Here is a 21,208-nt window from a genome sequence, read left to right as displayed (position 1 = left end):
TTGTTTGTTTTTGTTTGTATTGAGGGGAATCACTAATATCAAGCAGCACTGCTACATCTAAAGCAAAATCCCTAAAAGAGCCAACCCGTGAAAGGATGTGCATTTTAAAAGAGACACATTATAGAGTTAAATTTGATATCATTGATCAACCAGGTGATTGCCCCGGGACTCAGTGATCAGTGGCGGGGAGTCATCTTCACGGTAAAAAGCAAACGGCCAACTTAATCCCAATTTGCAGAGCTTCAAGGTGAACGGTCATTTTGCAGGGCAATGAAGAGCTCGGGTCATCTATTTGATGCCAGAGTCTGTGAAGTCAGTGAACTTTCTTTAATGAATTTGAGAACATTCCTTCAAAGAAACCTCCAATTGAAACCCGTTGAGAGGCTAGTGTCTTTAACTCGAGAGATGAAGTTTATCCTAGATTAGGCTGACATTTCAGTTTACTGTTTTATAATCTAGGGACAGAGTTCTGAATTCTGAGAGTAGCGCGACAGTGCTTTGGCAGACGTACCCATCATTGATGTGGGAACCCTTTTAGTTTCCCATAGCCCCATCCACTGGTAAGGAGATTTCCCAACCAAAGGATCTTTTGCACGTGAAATTCTTATACACGTGTCCATGTTCTAACAGTTTCTGAGGGTCAAATGGGTACTGAGGCATGCTCTCAATTTGTTACTTCTCAGTGGGTATGAAACAAAACTTCCATTTTGATTTTATTTTTATCATACTTTCCACTCTTCCTTACCCTTAAATCTTGCATATCCCAAATCCAGGATTCCATGCCTTACAATGTGAAAGAAATAGGAAATCTGGGACTGATTATGAAATTATGAAGCAGGGAGATGAAGAAAATGTACAGGGATAAGTGTACAAACGAATAAGCCCTGATAAACACAAAGCCTGGTGCGAAGGACACATCACTGTGGGTTTGAACTTCTGTTTTCATGTTTCAGCGTAATGCATTCTAGCATTTGCTTTGTGTAGTGCTTGGGGAGCTTTTGGTGTTAACAGAATTCTTTTCTAAAGAAATTCCTTTAGATTCCTTCAGAATTTGTCCAGTTTCCAGGTTCCAATAGGAAAAACATGGTTAAGATTTTAATAGAAAAATAGTGTTTCAGATTTTTCATTTGGCAAGCACCCTACTCTAGGGCTGCTCTTGTTTTATTAAGTGGAACAGGTCAGCTTAATAGAGGAGCTCTCAGCGTTTTACCCTGATTTAAGGGTAGAGGGGAGCATGGGCCACCTAGGAAATACACCCCCCTGGGATTTTGAGCCCACTTGTAGTTTCACTGTTCATTCTCATCTCATTGGAAAATACACTGGAATAACAACTATATGTGATGATAAGTCAAGACCAAATCCTTTAACGTTCTTCACTTGTGTCTCCTTGAGAAAGGAAAACTGTATCTTTCCATAAAGTTCTTTCAGATAGGGTTCTCTTCCTGGTGATCAGGAGAGTAGTGGTGGTGGCAGAATGTTTTATTTTTTTAGCTTTAGTGCTTTAACTGATTTTAAAGGCAATGCATTTTCATTATATAAAAATTTCAAATAATTCAAAAGTCTTTGCAAAAGAATTCCACCGTCCAGAAATACTAACATTTTGATGAACTGTGTGTCTTCCTAGTTCTTTTTCTTTTTCTTTTTTTTTTTTTTTTTTTTTTTTTTTGCGGTACGCGGGCCTCTCACTGTTGTGGCCTCTCCCGTTGCGGAGCCCAGGCTCCGGACGCGCAGGCTCAGCGGCCATGGCTCACGGGCCCAGCCGCTCCGCGGCATGTGGGATCTTCCCGGACTGGGGCACGAACCCGTGTCCCCTGCATTGGCAGGCGGACTCTCAACCACTGCACCACCAGGGAAGCCCCCTAGTTCTTTTTCTATGTCAAGCCTCTGGGGAAAAAAAAAGAATGAAATCATACTGTACATGTTTTTATAACTTGCTTTTTGAACTTAATGTTGTAGGTTGGACACCTTTTCACACTAACAGATGTATACCTATATACATATATATATATATATACACACACACACACAGCATCCTTTTTCTAGCTGCAGAGTATAGAATTTTTGCATTATTTAACCAGTCCTTAATGATGAGAATGTAGTTCTTTTTAAATATTTCCTATTGGAATGCTATAGCTCCTTGTGCTTCACCTTTATGCACTTGTCCAATAATTTCTTTAGAATGAATTCCTAAAAGGAAAGTTGCACGTTCGTATTGATAAATATCGTGAAGTGACCTCCCAGAGAGGTTATGCCCATTCACCTTTCTTTTATGTCTTGAATGGCACTACCTCCCTGTATTGCCTCCAAGTCTTTTGGTTTTGTTTTACTTTGCTTTTCCAATTTAATTCCAATTTGTACAGAGTTCTCAGAATTCTTCTTCTGGGTGGTAGGGTACAAATGCACAAAAACAACTAAAATGCTAAACTCCAAAGTCAGTTCAGGGAGGGAGAGATAAAAAATGTCCTTGCAGAACTGACCAGTATGTTGATGAGCACACTCCATTCCTCCACCACCAGGGCCCATGTGGCTTCTCTCCTGTCATTACAGTCCCCTGAGTTGAATTTTAGAGGTTTCTGGATGAGTTGCCTTTCCCGTTTCTTTGTGAGAACAGTTTTCTTTATTGTAGGTAAAGATTTGTAGGCCTTAGTCAAAAACAGGGAAATGGCTGATGCTAGAAACAGGCAAGCGGCCCCACTTTCCTCGCCCTCGACCTCACAAGCACGTGAAACAAAGTTCAGTTAACGGGCTGATTTTTGCTGGGCATACGTTTTGAATCTGTGGCTTCTCGGCCATTGAGGGGTCTGAGGTTCGGGGCCCTTTTATCCTTTTATTGGTGAATTCACTGAAGTGTAGGCAGACAGAAAATGTTCAAGTGGCAGGCAGATAAACTTGTTAAATCCCTGGGAGTCTTTCCTTCCTTACTCAGGGAGTTTATCATCTTGGCGGAGTTAAAAGGCAATTAGGCCTGCAGGTCTTTGCTGGCTTGTTTATTGGCGTTTTACACATGGGTGTTGAAGAGACAGGGCCGCTTTAAACATTCCTATCCTGCTGGCCGGAGGGGAATGAGACCTCAGCTCAACTCTGAGTCTCCTTGAGAGAGAGCCTTGCCAAAAAGCTGGAGGAAAATCGTTTAAATATAGTACCTGTGCCCCAGGATGCTCATTGTTGGTGGAAAATTGCAGTCGGCTAGCTCCATGCTGTGTTACATTTCCTGGGAAATGGTTTTATGGAAGGGCGTTTGATGAAAAAGTTCATTCCTTTTGTAATTGTTAGCTGCCCCCATGGTGTTAGTTAAGGTAGAGACACACTGGAAATATTTCTTGCTCCAAATTTCTCGGGCCAGCTCATTCATGAGAAGGGAAGGCTGCCAGTTTGAAGTTGGGTGGGGGACAGGTTCCCACTAAGGCCCCTGGTCCTTCTGGTTCTCTGAGTCTCCCCAGGCAGGCTAATCCTGTGCAAAATTGTGAAGGAGGTAGGTCTTGGGTTTCTGCAACAATTTCTCCCTTTTCTCACACCCTCCCCTCCATCTGCCCGAAGCCTTTCACAGTCGTGTGTTAGTGAAGCAATAGACTCCTCATTCCCACCGTCAGGAAATTTGTATTTTTTTGAGAGTGAGCTGGGCACCCATCTCAATGGAACTGATGAGAATTTCCAGGGCTCAGTATACCACAGTGCTTAAAAACACAGGTTCAGGAGTCAGGCACCCCGAGTTCAACTTATGGCTCGATGACTAATTTTGTGGCTCAAATCCCCTTTAATCTCAGGGTTTTTTTTTTTCATCCGTAAAAGAAAAACAAAGAGAATCTCTACCATGATAGTTTGTTGAAAGAGTAAATAAAATAACATATGAAAAGTGCTTAGTATAGTGCCTGTCACATAAGAGTGTAATTAAAATATGCTTTGTTTATTTAACACACATATACGTGTGTAATAGGTATATAGATATGTGTATTCTGTACACACAGACACACTAAGTTAAATGACAATTATATTTTTGGACAAAACCTGTAATACCTTGGCTATTTTTATTTTACCAATCTAGGGTGCTACTGAAATATAAAAACCTATCTGGATAAAATGAGAAAATCCTTGCTCACATCCAGAATACCTGGAATGTGAAGACTCCAGTTTCCACAACTGACTATTGTGCACAGCAGTCGTTGGAACTCCTTTCCTAAACGGCTGCTCCGTATCCAAATCTTGGTTATTTAAGAGTGAGGCACCCTGCCTTAATTTTCTCAGCTAAAGAAAACACAATAGATAACTGTAGGTTTTATTCCCAATCTGACCTTCCATGTTCTGAAACTAATTTGCCATAGTGTCTTGCCAGCGTCTGTGCAAGGACTTCCTCTTGCTCAGTAATGTGGTTCTGATTAAGGACATCCTATAAGGCCCAGGAGGATCGCCTGGGAAGGAAACTGGTCTGAGGTGCAAGTGAATTTCCATCCTCCAGTCAGATATATGATATTGAAGACCAGAAGGTAGATGGAGTTTATCGTTAGGAAGACTCAGAAAAAGAATTAAAGCAAATGGCTGACAAATTGGTTGGCTTTTACGCAAAAATGACAGGCAAGCTGGGCTCTTACCGAAAGAGGATATGCAGAGCCCTCAGGCCAAATGGCTCAGCAGTCAGCAGGCTTTTTGAAGTCTCTACTTGGATGCCACTGCTTTTAACAAGACCTCTGCTGAACTGCCTCCTCATAAACATGTGAAATCTTAAATTTTACCTAAAATATCTGAGATGTGAAAACTTAATTTTCCCCTAAAATATCTGAGTTTCAACACCTATAATAATTCATTCCTCTCTTTAGTGCATGTGATGTTAGGGTGAAATGCCTGTGTTATGTACAAACATAGTATGTTTTTTTCCTGTCTACACTTTTATGAATTGGGTCATAAATGCTAACGCTTGCTCTATTCCACGATGATGCTAGACCTTTCCCTAGAGCCCATTAGGCAGCAGCTCACCCCTGTGATAGCCAGGGGGTGACTGAGGAGCTCTGGAGGATCCCAGTTTGCTCTCCCTGGATTCACAGAGGTTCTGCACCCATGGAGGGAAGGACGAAAAGTGGTATGCAGTGAGCAATGGAGTTTGGAGAGCTCGGAGTTTCTTTACCAAATATCTAAGAATCTACTAATAGTTGTAACTCAAATGTGATTTTCTTGTTAATCTCTGTCAAACCATGAAATCCGATACGTTAGCCATGACTAAGCCGTGAAATTTGTCAACTTCGTCTGTGATTTACACAAGCTCTATTTAAAGAAGAAAAGTCTTAACACAAAGTGTGGAACATTACTTCCCAGCATGTTTTCCTCAGCTTGCCTCTAGTATCTTGTGACAACAAGTAAGAAGAGAGTGTATCTTTTGTGCTGTTTCAAGGACCAAGGATGGATAAGATAAAGCCCCAAACTAAATCATTTATTTTACTTTGAGATGATAAATATGAACATGGTAGATCTGCTTAGTAGATGTCAATAAGTGTTAAATAAGGTTCAAAAATAGTTTTATGGTTCATATCATTGGGCATGATAATAAACTTCCTTAAAGTGATAGATTCTTTGTTTTCAAGAGAAGATAAATGAGTAAAACCTGTATTTTTTTTTTTTTTTTTGAGTCACAAATTGCATAGTTAATCTCTTCAGTATAGTAGAGTGGCTATGGGTGTAGGCTCTGGAACTTGAAATCTCTTTTTGTCATTGGCTAGCTGGGTGACTTTGTATAAATCACTTAATTTTTTTTCCCTCAGTTTTCTCTTCTGAAAAATAAGACTGATAATACTGAGAAGTACTTTAGGAGGCTTGAAGGCATAAAAGAGATACTATCTCTAGTGCACAGAGCTGGGCACACATGTCCTTTATCCATGTGGGCTTCTGTTATACTTAGTATAACATTACCTAATGATATAATAGATCATGGGGTATCCTTGTTACCCAAAGGAAATTTGATTAAGTTCATGTACTTGGGAAAAGTATTTATTTTACCAAAGGAAAACTGGGCAGTGTTTGGATGTTCCATATGAAGAAAGGGAGAGCAGCACAAAGGAGGAAGAACGTGTTGCAGAACTAAAGAGTGGTGAGGGCCAGGGTGTCTTTCTCTCCTCTCCCTGCCAAATGCCTTTTTTCCCAGAATGCCTAGATCCTCCCCACTGTCTCCTGACCTCTGCTCTATAGAGTCAGAATCAGATAACCAGGTGACTCAGAACCTTGATGACTTTGGTGACTTATAGTCCAGTGGTTTTGAAAGTTGTTGTTGTTTTTTTTAAACACTAAATCTTGTGCAGTGCTCCAGGGTCTAAAATGACCCTTCTCAGATACCTTTCAGCTAGATCCCTGGGACATAAGCTGTGGAAACAGTGTTGGGCCAATCTGTTCATTTTACGGACAGTGACCCTCGAGTCCGTGGAGTTCAGGCGAGTTGCTCCAGTTCTCACCACTGCTGGCTGAGAGCAGCCTGGCCATGTCTTCCTGCCTTACCCAGTTCCTGTGCCATTACTCTGGCTTCCCTTCCTGCAGCAACAGGAGGAAGAGAAAAGCAAGGAGCGTAAGATTTCAGGATAGCTTTCGTCAACTTGCCTAGGCTCTTCCCGCATCCTTGGACCCTTGAGAGGTCCACGATCATTGTTATAGAATCTGTGAACCTCCCTTCCCCCTAGAAATTCTATGCAAAATATTGTATGTATCCATAAATTTTTCTGTGAAGAAGGTCTATAGCTTTTATCAGATTCTCTCAAAGGGGTTTATGACCTCAGAAGGGTTAAGAACAATTTCCTTATAATTTGTGCCTGTAAAAGTCACAATTCTAGTTGTGATTGTGAGTTGCAAGGTTAACAATTACGTCCAATTTCTTAACCTTTCAAAGCAAATGTGGCATATAAGCCTTTGAGTGCCAGGCTTGCTTGTAAAACAGCAGTTGGGTCCCGAGCTCGTCTGGTTGTTTGTGCAGCTTTAGTTTTCAGCATGAATCCTAGATGCAACTAGTTTCTAACCATCTTTGAACCTAGATGGTTCAAATTTGCTAATGTAATGTATGTCTTTTTTCAATGCTTCAAAAAAGTACACTTATTTCTAGACCTGAACTTTGATTCACTTGCTTAGTTCTGCTTTGACCCTGGATTAAGGTTGTCAAATTTCACAAATAAAAATACAGTATACCTAGTTATATTTGAATTTAAGGTAAACAATAAATAATTTTTTAGCAGAGCTTTTGAGAAGGGGAGGAAAAATGGGTCAGCTCTGCCGATATGCAAAGAGCCTTCTTTCAACCCTAGAACTTGTGTTGCAAAAATTAAAGGAAGTTTATTATAAACGAGCACAGGATCTTTTTGAAGGTGGTGGAAATGTTCTAACACTGGTTTATGGTGATGTCTGCACCACAAATAAAGTTATTCAAGATCCTTGAACTTTACACTGAAGAGGAATGAACTTGACAGCATGTAAATTACAGCTCAGAAAACTGTTGAAAAAAATTGCAGAATAGCTTTATAAAAACTGTTGTTTAATTTTGTATTCAGAGTTTCATACTAATTTGAGAAGATGATGAAAACCACAAATCCACTCCTCAGAATAAAGCATGAAAGTGCTTGCGCCGAATTTCGCATACGGTTTCTAGATCTGCTGAAGCTCATCTCTAGAAGCCAACTCCTGCCTTAACCCGAATTCCACACACTGTTAACATCCTTTTCTGGAACTTGGCAGTAAGGCTTCTCGGTGGCAAACGCAAGGACTTGCTGCTCTTACAAGTTCTGTTCAGTAATGACTGTGAGGGTGACCTGTGACACCTCCCACCCCAGTGAAGCTGTCTCTCCCCTACTTCATGCTGAGAAGGACACGGGGAGGGCAGTACTCGTCTTAGGGTGTGTGTAGAGCCCTGGATTTTGTGCTTTTAACAGCGGCACATGTCTGCTCAAGCAGACCCACGTTCTCACCGTGACTCACTTCTTCGGTGCAAACAAAATTTTCATGTGCCAGTGTGTGGACTCACTCAGGAGGCACTTCCATCGAAACACAGAAAACTCATCGTATGATTTTAACACCAGCTGGAACTGGGAAGTGGGCTACTCTTCTCTTTTATCTCTGTTGATGTAGCCAGGTATTCTGAGGAACATAGGCAGGCCAGGGTGAATGATTTCAGTGGAAAGGGGGTGGGGTGGGGGGATGCTCATCCACAGGAAGACTGTGCCCTGAGATTCATTCTTTATGTATCAAGAGTAAAAGACCCGCTCCTCCGGATTTAATTACTAAATTTTACAAAGGACAGTTCTTTTTTTTTTGATTATATAATTATTATTTTAATGGAGAACTCACAACCAAATCTAAACTTATTAACATATAGATATGATTTATAAAATAAAAGGATATAGAGGAAACTATTTTGCCCATTCCCCAGCATATTCCTTTTTTTTTTAAACATCTTTATTGAGTATAATTGCTTTACAATAACAAAGTGAATCAGCTATATGTATACATGTATCCCCATATCTCTTCCCTCTTGCGTCTCCCTCCCTCCCACCCTACATATCCCACCCCTCTAGGTGGTCACAAAGCATCGAGCTGATCTCCCTCTGCTATGCGGCTCCTTCCCACTAGCTATCAGTTTTACATTTGGTAGTGTATATATGTCCGTGCCACTCTCTCACTTTGTCCCAGCTTACCCTTCCCCCTCCCCGCATCCCAAGTCCATTCTCTAGTAGGTCCTTGTGTTTATTCCCATCCTGCCCCTGGGTTCTTCATGACCCTTTTTTTTTTAGATTCCATATATATGTGTTAGCATATGGTATTTGTTTTCCTCTTTCTGACTTCACTCTGTATGACAGTCTCTAGGTCCATACACCTCACTACAAATAACTCAATTTCGTTTCTTTTTATGGTTCAGTAATATTCCATTGTACGTGTGCCACATCTTCTTTATCCATTATCTGTGGATGGACACTTAGGTTGCTTCCATGTCCAGGCTATTGTAAATAGAGCTGCAATGAACATTGTGGTACATGACTCTTTTTGAATTATGGTTTTCTCAGGGTATATGCCCAGTAGTGGGATTGCTGGGTTGTATGGTAGTTCTATTTTTAGTTTTTTAAGGAACCTCCATACTGTTCTCCATAGTGGCTGTATCAATTTACATTCCCACCAACAGTGCAAGAGGGTTCCCTTTTCTCCTCCACACCCTCTCCAGCATTTATTGTCTGTAGACTTTTTGATGATGGCTGTTCTGACTGGTGTGAGATGATATCTCCATGTAGTTTTGATTTCCATTTCTCTAATGATTAGTCATGTTGAGCATCCTGTCATGTGTTTGTTGGCAATCTGTATATCTTCTTTGGAGAAATGTCTATTTAAGTCTTCTGCCCATTTTTGGATTGGGTTGTTTGTTTTTTTGATATTGAGCTGCATAAAGCTGCTTCTGAATTTTGGAGATTAATCCTTTGTCAGTTGCTTCATTTGCAAATATTTTCTCCCATTCTGAGGGTTGTCTTTTCATCTTGTTTATGGTTTCCTTTGCTGTGCAAAAGCTTTTTAAGTTTCATTAGGTCCCACTTGTTTATTTTTCTTTTTATTTCCATTTCTCTAGGAGGTGGGTCAAAAAGGATCTTGCTGTGATTTATGTCATAGAGTATTCTGCCTATGTTTTCCTCTAAGAGTTTAATAGTGTCTGGCCTTACATTTAGGTCTTTAATCCATTTTGAATTTATTTTTATGTATGGTGTTAGGGAGTGTTCTAATTTCATTCTTTTACATGTAGCTGTCCAGTTTTCCCAGCACCACTTATTGAAGAGGCTGTCTTTTCTCCATTGTATATTCTTGCCTCCTTTATCAAAGATAAGGTGACCATATGTGAGTGGGTTTATCTCCGGGCTTTCTATCCTGTTCCTTTGATCTATATTTCTGTTTTTGTGCCAGTACTATACTGTCTTGATGACTGTAGCTTTGTAGTATAGTCTGAAGTCAGGGAGCCTGATTCCTCCAGCTCCGTTTTTCTTTCTCAAGATTGCTTTGGCTATTCAGGGTCTTTCGTGTTTCCGTACAAATTGTGAAATTTTTTGTTCTAGTTCTGTGAAAAATGCCATTGGTAATTTGATATGGATTGGATTGAATCTGTAGATTGCTTTGGGTAGTAGAGTCATTTTCACAATGTTGATTCTTCCAATCCAAGAACATGGTATATCTCTCCATCTGCTTGTATCATCTGTAATTTCTTTCATCAGTGTCTTATAGTTTTCCGCATACAGGTCTTTTGTCTCCCTAGGTAGGTTTATTCCTAGGTATCTTATTATTTTTGTTGCAGTGGTAAATGGGAGGGCTTCCTTAACTCCTCTTTCAGATTTTTCATCATTAGTGCATAGGAATGCAAGAGATTTCTGTGCAGTAATTTTGTATCCTGCTACTTTACCAAATTCATTGATTAGCTCTAGTAGCTTTCTGGTAGCATCTTTAGGATTCTCTGTGTATAGTATCATGTCATCTGCAAACAGTGACACTTTTACTTCTTCTTTTCTGATTTGGATTCCTTTTGTTTCTTTTTCTTCTCTGATTGCTGTGGCTACAACTTCCAAAACTGTTGAATAATAGTGGTGAGAGTGGGCAACCTTGTCTTGTTCCTGATCTTAGTGGAAATGCTTTCAGTTTTTCACCACTGAGAATGATGTTGGCTGTGGGTTTGTTGTATATGGCCTTTATTATGTTGAGGTAAGTTTCCTCTATGCCTACTTTCTGGAGGGTTTTTATCATAAATGGGTGTTGAATTTTGTCGAAAGCTTTTTCTGCATCTATTGAGTTGATCATACGGTTTTTCTCCTTCAGTCTATTAATATGGTTTATCACATTGATTGATTTGCATATATTGAAGAACCCTTGCATTCCTGGGATAAACCCCACTTGATCATAGTGTTTGATCCTTTTAATGTGCTGTTGGATTCTGTATGCTAGTATTTTGTTGAGGATTTTTGCATCTATGTTCACCAGAGATATTGACCTGTAGTTTTCTTTCTTTGTGACATCTTTGTTTGGTTTTGGTATCAGGGTGATGGTGGCCTCGTAGAATGAGTTTGGAAGTGTTCCTCCCTCTGCTGTATTTTGGAAGAGTTTGAAAAGGATAGGTGTTAGCTCTTCTCTAAATGTTTGATAGAGTTTGCCTGTGAATCCATCTGGTCCTGGGCTTTTGTTTGTTGGAAGATTTCTAATCACAGTTTCAATTTCAGTGCTTGTGACTGATCTGTTTATATTTTCTATTTCTTCCTGGTTCAGTCTCAGAAGGCTGTGCCTTTCTAAGAATTTGTCCATTTCTTCCAGGTTGTCCGTTTTATTGGCATATAGTTGCTTGTAGTAATCTCTCATGATCCTTTGTATTTCTGCAGTGTCAGCTGTTACTTCTCCTTTTTCCGTTCTAATTCTGTTGATTTGAGTCAAAAGACAGTTCTTTATACAGCTCATAAAAGTCCCTGTGGACCTCTGCTAGACCCTCCAGACAACTACTTCTATTTTTCTATAATTGTTTATTCTAAATGTTACCTCTACCAAACAAAAAACCGTAAGCCTAAAAGGACAATGGGAGGAGGGCCAGGGCCCTTCAGAGATGCCTTTTTTTTTTTTACTCTTTCTCCATTTGAGACACTGTCACACCCTAGCAGTCAGATCTCACTGCTTGCAGGAGAGAAGTTAGGGGCAATAAGATGGGACAGCTGGATCGTGGTGACAGCTAGAGGGGAAGGCTGCCTGGGAACTGAGGAAGCAGTGGGGCCTCAGCTCTGATCATCTGAACTCCCCTAATACACCTCTCCATGCTCTGAGGCATTAGGACTTCTAGTGAGAGAAACTGCTAGAATCCGAACATTTTCATCCAGTTACACCCCAACAAAAGCCAGGCTTTACATGCAAACCAACCTGGTTCTTTTGACAGACTTGATCAGAAGTCAGTACTTTGGGGCTTCCCTGGTGGTGCAGTGGTTGAGAATCCACCTGCCAGTGCAGGGGACACGAGTTCAAGCCCTGGTCCAGGAAGATCCCACATGACACAGAGCACCTAAGCCCGTGCACCACAACTACTGAGCCTGTGCTCTAGAGTCCGTGAGCCACACCTCTGAGCCTGTGAGCCACAACTACTGAAGCGTGCCTAGAGCCCGTGCTCTGCAGCAAGAGAAGCCACCTCAATTAGAAACCCGCACACCGCAATGAAGAGTAGCCCCCACTCACCACAACTAGAGAAATCCCACGCAAAGCAACGAAGACCCAACACAGCCAAAAATAAATAAATTAATTAATTAATTAATTAATTAATGAAAAAGCAGTCAGTGCTGTGAGGTGTGCAGAAGTTTGTGCGTTAAAGCCTCACTGAAATCCCACTACTGTGGAATTCCTAGGCTGGTCTCAGCTACCTGCTAGTGTGAAGATACACAGTCAGCCCTCCATATCCGTGGGTTCCACATCTGCAGATTCAACGAACTGCAGATCAAAAATATTTGAAAAAAAAGTCCAGAAAGTTCCAAAAGCAAACCTTGAATTTGCCATGCTCCAGCAACTATTTACAGAGCATTTAATCAATATGTTCTGTACAACTATTTACATAGCATTTACTTTGTATTAGGGGTAGAGATGATTTAAAGTATACTGGAAGATGTGCATAGGTTATATGCAAATACTCTGCCACTTTATATAAGGGACTTGGGCATCCATGGATTCTGATATCCACTAGATGTCCTGAAACCAATTCCCCAGAATACTGAGGGAATGTGACTAATTAACTCATTGAGAGGGCAAACCAATTCAACCTCTTTCTTCAAGGCTTCACAATGCATATTGCTTATATAATGAATTCTGTCTTCTCATTCAAGCAAGCCTGAAGGAAGGACCTCTGCCAACCCACTCTTATTTTGCTGACATGTGGAAGAGAGTAAATGCCTTTCTTTAAAAAATATTCTATTAATCCATCAGTCTTGCCTGTTTCAAGTGTCTTTGCCCACATTTGTCCAAATAAGTGAGGCTACCATTTTTGGCTTTTTCTCTACAGGGTGAGTTTCATTTCTGTTTGAAACCAGACTCTTCCACCTTTTGGGCTGAACCTGAATTCAAGAAACCCAGCAACAATCTTTAGGTTTCATTTTCTTTCCTGTGGAAATGAGAAGCCACGTGCCCACTTTGGAACTCACTGTATAGTCGCTCGTTCTTCACTTGTAATTTTCTCCTCCACATCCTTTTCCTCTCTCTGATCTTTAGGTAAAATTATTTCTGTTTGATATGCCTTTTCCCCACTTTGGTCCTTAGTGGGTCAGTTAGTCTTATGTGACTTCCTGGCCCTGAGAGAAGGCAGTATTGAGATCCTGGGTCTTTTTGTTTAGCCAGTTCTAAGGAGCATGGTGGTTCCTTCCCTCCTCCCACTTTAAGGAGAAAACATCATAATACTCAAAGATGCTGCAAGGAAAATCCAATAAATACCTCAGATGTTCTATTAAAGCAGTGGTTCTCAACCAGAGCTGATATTAGCCCCGACCCCTGGACCTTTGGCAGTGTCCCCTAGAGACATTTCTGGATGTCCAGTGTGGAACAGGGATGCGGCTGACATCTAGTAGGTAGAGGCCAGAGGACTCTGCTACACATCTTTTAGTGCATAGGCAGTTCCAACAACAAAGAATCATCTGGCCCCAAACTTGAAGAGTGCCAAGGTTGAAAATCCTGTGATAGAAGAATTCTTGCTCTTTTTTCTTTTCCCTCAAGGCCTGGGATAAGAGAAAAAAGAAAGGAAATGCTCCATTTTGATGAGTGTGTATGTCCTCAGTTCTTACATCCCACGCAGGTCCAGGAATTGGAGAGCACAAGGATACCACTGAGCAGGGCAGAGTGCAAGGTCAAGGCAGGTCTTCTTGGCTCCAACAGCTGTCTCAACTCCAAGGAGAGACAACTTTGACCAGAGCAGAGGACCACAAAGTTATAAGGATGTTTAGTATGTGATAAAAATCATTTTGCAGGTTAAAGTGCTTCCTTCTGCCCGTAAAATGGTATGTTTTTAAATAACTCAAAAATAGGAGGCACTTCACTGTGCTGTAAGCAGGAGACAGGGCTGCTGCTCAGAGCCACAGTCAGTTACTTCCATCCTTGTCATCAAGCCTGTCCAAGCGGTAGGTGGTAGCACTCTTCATATGTTCCCCAGTGTACTGGTGACTCACTCCATGTTCTAAATGCCCCTACTGTCAACACAAAGGGATTCAAGGAGTTTCCTGGAGCCAGTGTATCTCTCTGTATCTCTTGGCTCCATTATCCCTCACTCCTTTGGTGGCAGCAAGATAGCTGCTCAACTGCTGGATGGTAGCTCCTCTCACATGAAAGCCCAAGAGTAAGGCTCTTTCCCAAGATTCTCAGTGTGTCTCACTGGCTTTGGTTGGGTCATGTGCTCACTCCTGAGCAAATGCTGTGGCTAGGAGAATGCTAGGAGCTGATTGGCTGAGGCCTAGGTTACTGCATACCCTGGAGCTGGAGTGGAGCCCCGTGTCATGCACGTGAGCTGCAAGTGGGGTGGATGTGTTTCCTCAAAGGGAAATTGGGGTAAGATAATGAAAATAGGAGGAATGGATGCCCAGGAGAATAAAGACGTGTGCGCGCGCGCATGTGCACACACATGCGCGCGCGCGCACACACACACACACACACACACACACACTACTTGCTATTAACAGGCTTTGGATTCTGTGGTGGGAGTTATGCAGCTAGCCCGTTACCTTGCTGCATAGCTTGAGATAATGTCAAACTCTCCCAGCCTCCCTTTTCTCCTCTGAAACATGGAAGTAACAACACTATTAGGGTGGTTATAAAAAATCAAGCAAGTATTTTGGGATATTGGAAGTGTTGTGCAAACAAGTGGCGGCGGTAGTGTTAGATGCATTTAGTTAGTGAATTTAGTTCAGCTTCTAGAGTCTAGAAGAATCTAGACCAGCTACAATCCACACAGCTGGTCCATGCAGGCCTTGGAAGCCAGTGTCTAAATTTATCCAATTGTCATTGTTGCAGGTCAGTTTGAAATCTTCTGAGGTCAATGATTGAGGTAATTGATCCACTTGCTGTGGATCTTGAAAAAGTCTCTGTTAAATGACATAATTGGTTTTAATTATATAATTACGGCACTTAAAGTGTGGGGGTGAAAGGTTACTATTATATTTAGAAGTGAGATCCCCAAATGAAGCAAGGGCGTGTAAGCCAGTGTTTCTTCGAATTTCTCTTTTTATTTTTTCAGAGGGAAGTCAGAGTAGGCTGGCCTTGGCCCTGGCCATTTTGGATGATTATCTTGAATGAGGTAGCGCTGGGGCTGCTCATGGCATCATAGGAACCTTTGTAAAGAGACGGGAAAGGGCTTCCGTAAAGCCCTCATTGTGATCTGAAGTTAATGAGCAGTGGGAACTCAACTGTCAGCAATTGAATCTGATTGGGCAGGGTAATTATATGATTGCCTCGGGTGTTTGCACACGCACAGGGATATTTTTATTGGACAAAACCTAATTGCTTACTTACTTAGTGGAGCGAAAACCTAAACAAATTTGTGTTGTCATAGGTTAAAAAGACATCCTTTCTTTGTCTCTAAAATAGCTGCCTGCTCGTTTCGTTCTGTCTTCAATCAAGGATTTTGTTTGCAGGCCTTGAATTATATGACAATACGAAAATGTAAAGGAAAGCTACTTCGGACTGTGCATTTTGGTAAAAACGTGCTTATTGCCGTGTCTTAAACCATCCCCTACAATGGTCTCTTTCATAATGCACAGGCAGCTAGAACCTTGGGCAACACTCAAGCTACTGGGACTTTCACAAGTTTTTTTTGTTGTTGTTTGTTTTGTTTTCCTGCGTGGGGGCCCCTGCAAGATTGGCTTCTTAAACTCTCTGGTTTTCCTCAGCTGCGTAAGGCAAGTGGGAGGTATCATGTCTGTGGTAGCCTTTTAGACATCAGAAACACCAAGGATAAGAGCAACAAAGCGAAGAGCCCCCTCTGTGATTTTCTGGGGACTTGGAGGAAAGGGAAGGGCAAAGCGAGAGAGCCAAAGGGAAGAAGCCTTGGGGCTCCCACTTTGGGGACGCCAAGTTGCAGTTGGGCCTCGTGTCGTTTCAGCTGTCCTGAGCGAGCTTGATATCTCAGTTTACCTGTAATGCTGGTGTGCGGAAAACAGATGGCTGCAATTGGGTCTATTCTGTAGCAGTTCAAGTCCACGTTATTGTTTCACTTTCTTTCCTATCTTCTTATAGAACAAACTATTTTCTATGTTCTTTCCTTTCCTGGGATCCCACTTGGAAGAGTGTGAAACACAACTGGATTGTGGGGATTGGAGGAGCACCTTGTGATGAAAGCTGCCGACTCCAGATCTGGTGCCTTTGTTGCGTATAGGATTATGGCCTGGACAATGGCTGAGAACAAGGGACCTTCAGCCCCTCAGACCAACCATGATTTCTCATCTCAGATTCGGACACATGCCGACATATCCCAGTCTTGTCTGGCTAACTCCATGGGTCCTCTAGGCTCAGCGTTAAATGTCACTTCTGGGAATCCTTCCTTGACCACCCACCTCCAGGCTGGGTTGACTGCCTTTGCTTTGTGCTCCACTGCACCCTCTAGGTTCCTTTACACACTGTCCTTTAATTGCTTGTCTCACTGTCCAGAATAGCCCATAAACTCCGTGAGGGCAGGGCTTGTGTTTATATTTGTCACTACTGTCTCCCCAGAGCCTGGCACAGTGCTTGATGAGTGTTCGGAATGACTGAATGGGGAAAGGAATGGTTGCTGGGTGTCCTAGGGAATCATGGTGTGTGCTGCCTGGGCTTCCCTACCCTTGCTGTTAATACCACTTTCTTGTTGCTTATAATTTTCATTGCCCCAGATGATCCAGCTCTGTCGGAGGCACGGAGGCACAGTCAAATCTCATGCTGTACATTGATCACCTGTCCAACCTTTGCCTAGAGTGGGAGCCCCCAGTTCCTTCAAGAGATCCAACTTTACGTGTCTGTAAAGAAGAAGAGGAGGAGGGAGACAGCGGGGAGGATCCGGTGGCAGTTTAACACCAGAGCAGGTCCCATGTTTACTTTTACCCTTTCGGAGGTGGGTAACTGCAAATGCCATGGGGAGTTGGGTTTTAGGGACTCTGAATATTGACCTTGGATTTGGGGGCTCATATGTACTTTATGTTTTGCTAGAGTGTAGGGGATGCTATTTTTGTGGTTAAATCGTAGCCAGACTGTTCCATGAATTCCCACCAGCGTAGAACAAAGATCCAGGTTCATCATCCACATGAAGTAAATTGTCCATCGGCTTCCAGTTGTTTGTGTCTTGCTATGTGGATAGAGAGTACGGTTAATTCATTGGTTCCTATTTCATGACTATTTATCATTTGCTTTTCAAGGCCTATGATTTTCAGCAGACTTTCTTGTTTTGAAACTCTGGCTTTTGATGTTTTGAATTCCTCCCTCCTTGGTCAACCTCTTAGACCATGAGTTCCCGAATAACTACTGAATAGATGAGATTTCATTTAGGACCACCCATCTGTGGTGGTCTAGTCCCAAACAGTCCTGGGGTATGTCTAACCAGCTTTTTCCCTAAGCAGAATGTGAATTTGTGACCCTGTAGACCTTAGGCAAAAGGGCTTCCTGTTGAACCCCTCAAGCCCCCAGCCATCCCTAAGTTTGTACTGCCTGTTGTTGGTTGGGCTATGATAACAGTTTCTGGATGGATGGATGTGTACACGTGGAAACTGCAGACTCACGTGTGGAGAGGCAAGGTAAACCCTCAGAGACCCTGGGTGCTTCCTGCGTAGCGGTCTGTGCCAACTATCCTAGGTCTGAAGTATATTGTCCCTCTGTTGGTTCTTTTTTTTTTTTTTTAATTTCTATTGGAATATAGTTGATTTACAGTGTTGTGTTAGTTTCAGGTGTACAGCAAAGTGAATCAGTTATACATATACACATATCCACTCTTTTTTAGATTCTTTTCCCATATAAGTCATTACAGAGTACTGAGTAGAGTTCCCTGTGCTGTACAGTAGGTCTTTATTAGTTATCTATTTTATATACAATAGTGTGTATATGTCAATCCCAATCTCCCAATTTATCCTTCCCCCTCACCTTACCCCCCTGGTAACCATAGTTTGTTTTCTACGTCTGTGACTCTATATCTGTTTTGTTAATAAGTTCATTTGTACCGTTCTTTTTGTTTCCACATATAAGCGATATCGTATGATATTTGTCTTTCTCTGTGACTTACTTTACTCAGTATGACAGTGTCTAGGTCCATCCATGTTGCTGAAAATGGCATTATTTTGTTCTTTTTGTGGCTGAATAATATTTCATTGTATATATGTATCATATCTGCTTTATCCATTCCTGTGTTGATGGGCATTTCGGTTGCTTGCATGTCTTGGCTATTGTAAATAGTGCTGCAATGAACATCGGGGTGCCTCTATCTTTTCACATTATGGTTTCCTCTGGGTATATGCCCAGGAGTGGGATTGCTGGATCACATGGTATTTCCTTTTTTTTTTTTTTTTAAATAAATAAATTAATTTTTTTATTTATGGCTACGTTGGGTCTTCGTTGCTGCACGCAGGCTTTCTGTTGTTGTGGCGAGGGGGGACTAGTCTTCGTTGCAGTGCGCGTGCTTCTCGTTGCAGTGGCTTCTCTTGTTGCAGAGCACGGACTCTAGGCACACGGGCTCAGTAGTTGTGGCTTGTGGGCTCTAGAGCACAGGCTCAGTAGTTGTGGTGCACGGGCTTAGTTGCTCTGCAGCATGTGGGATCTTCCTGGACCAGGGCTCGAACCTGTGTCCCCTGCATTGGCAGGCGGATTCTTAACCACTGTGCCACCAGGGAAGTCCCTGGATCATATGGTGTTTCTGTATTTAGTTTTTTATGGAACCTCCATACTGTTCTCCATAATGGTTATACCAATTTACATTCCCCCGAACAGTGTAGGAGGGTTCCCATTTGTCCTCATCCTCTCCAGCATTTATTGTTTGTAGACTTTATGATCATGGCCATTCTAACTGGTGTGAGGTGGTACCTCACTGTAGTTTTGATTTGCATTTCTCTAATAATTAGCGACGTTGAGCATCTTTTCATGTGACTATTAGCCATCTGTATGTCTTCTTTGGAGAAATGTCTATTTAGATCTTCCACCCATTTTTTGATAGGGTTGTTTGATTTTTTGACATTGAGCTGCATGAGCTGTTTGTATATTTTGGAAATTAATCCCTTGCAGGTCTCATTGTTTGCGAATATTTGCTGCCTCTGTTGGTTCTGAGTCTCTACTACTTTGCATTCTTCAGCTGCATATCTTCTTTGGCATAATAAGCACGTAAATTAGAAACTTTGGGGGTTCCTTCAAGAAAGAGAGTTTAAACGACCTCATCTCATAGTATGTGTGTTCACCAGTGCTGTGTGCTTTGAACCAAACAGGGATGGGCCACGGTGAGCTGTATTTCTGCATCCAAGGAAAGTTTAGTTTAATTTTCAGTTTTGGAACAGCACCAACAGACGCCTCACCACCTCATATCCTTTCTGGATTGAGGCAGGTAATTACTGCCTACACAAATAAATCACATACTTTTGCAAAAAAAAAAAAAATTCTTTGAATGACATTTGATTTATAATTAAACCTGGCGATGCAGTCCCTGAAGTGTCTCATCTTGTCTAATCACAATGATCTATTTCCTTTCAGAGTACTTCTGCATGGAGGGGTTAGTCCTCTTGTTATCATCACATAATATGGGGACGGGAATAATTTAAGAAAAAGAAAAATTAGAATAAATGATTGCCGTTTTAGGTCAAAGTCACACCACTGATGGTTCCTATTTGTGTTTTTTAAAAAACATTTTTACGTCCCTTCATTGACTGATTTATTCTGCAAACAGATTTAAACACTGGCTTTCTGAGTGCCCTGTCTGTACCAGCAACCGCCTTCCCAGCATCACCTGGGAGCTTGTTAGAAATCCAGAGTCTCAGGCCCCACCCAGACCTACTGAATTAGAAACTCTGTAGGTGGGGTCCAGGACACTGGGTTTGAATGAACTTCCTGAAGATTCTGCTGCACACAAAAGTTTGAGAACTATTGGTTTAAAACTCCTGTGAATGCATGAGGTGAGGGCATTAATAGGAGTTTACCTCTAACCCTGTCATCCAGGAGCTTGAAATCCAATCATGGGCACAAAGCATAAATTCATCAGACAGTTAGGCAGCATGATGTTTATAAAATGTAAATTACATCATACACTCACTTCCTAAGTCCCTCCAGGCAGTTCCCTTTGTACTCGAAATAAATGTAAAGGCTTGCTGAGACCTACAAGGCCTGGCATGCTCCCTCCCCTGCCTACCTGCCTGGCTCATCTGATGCTGTCCCCCACCACCACCCCTAACCTGTGCTCTGCCACGCCACACTGGCCTTCTTTCCGGTCCTCAGACATGCCCCCTGAGTGTGGTGTCAGCAGGGATACCGAGGAAGGGGAAGGAAGAGCGAAAATTGCTAAGGTTAAAAAGTAGAATTGGTCACTAAAGCATTTTTTAATTCGGTATAATATTTCTAAACCAATATCCCCAAGGGGAAACACATATTTTAAATATGATTTGTTGAGAAAAAAAAAAAAAAAACCCAAAACTTAAATGTGAGGCAAAGGGTTTCTTAAAGATTTTAGAACAGGGGCAATGGTTTTTTGTTTTTGTTTTTGTTTTTGTCTTGACTTTGTTTTCACTCTCCACAGCTCTTTCACAGTAACGGACTGTCTCATTTTATAAGTGTAGCATCTCTGGTTTGGGGCGTTATTTGCTTTTTGGGGAGACTCTCATTTGAGATCTTCAGTAGGGGAGGGAAAGGTGGGTTGGAGGAACCATCAAGGAGAGTGGGTGGTGGAGGTGTGCTCGGTCCTGGTAACCTTTCAGCTTCACCTTGCCTTGTAAAGTTTAAAGTTCTCCCAGGTAACGGAGGCAGGTCTCCTACTGTGTGACAAAGCTCCCTGACTGGCCAGGAAGCCCGTCCTATTGGAAGATGAAGCTAGTCAGCCTCATGTGCCTGGAGATGCACAGTGAATGCCCTGCCCCTGCCCTCAGGAAGCCCACAGCCCAGAGGCCCGGAGACTTCAGCAAGTATCTACATGAAAAAAGGTGCATTTTCGCACCTTGAAAGGCGTTCTGAAGGATGAGAGAGCAGAGCACAGAGAAGCAGGCTCCCAGTTCTCTTTGGACAGGCGATTGAAGCTGAGAATTGC

At 42.0% G+C, this 21,208-nt stretch overlaps 1 protein-coding gene across 1 annotated transcript in view; it reads left to right on the top strand.

The window, feature by feature from the left end:
• The window catches only part of ERC2 (ELKS/RAB6-interacting/CAST family member 2), an 866,017-nt gene extending 848,942 nt beyond the window's left edge, over positions 1–17,075 (top strand). Inside the window, exon 18 of the mRNA XM_073811247.1 lies at positions 16,842–17,075. The gene's annotated coding sequence lies outside the window, so the exon portion shown is untranslated. The remainder of the gene's footprint in view (positions 1–16,841) is intronic.
• Positions 17,076–21,208: the final 4,133 nt, after the last annotated feature.

The sequence above is a fragment of the Tursiops truncatus genome, chromosome 10 (genome assembly GCF_011762595.2).
Source record: "Tursiops truncatus isolate mTurTru1 chromosome 10, mTurTru1.mat.Y, whole genome shotgun sequence".
NCBI lineage: Eukaryota > Metazoa > Chordata > Mammalia > Artiodactyla > Delphinidae > Tursiops > Tursiops truncatus.
This window is presented reverse-complemented; position numbering and strand designations above follow the sequence as displayed.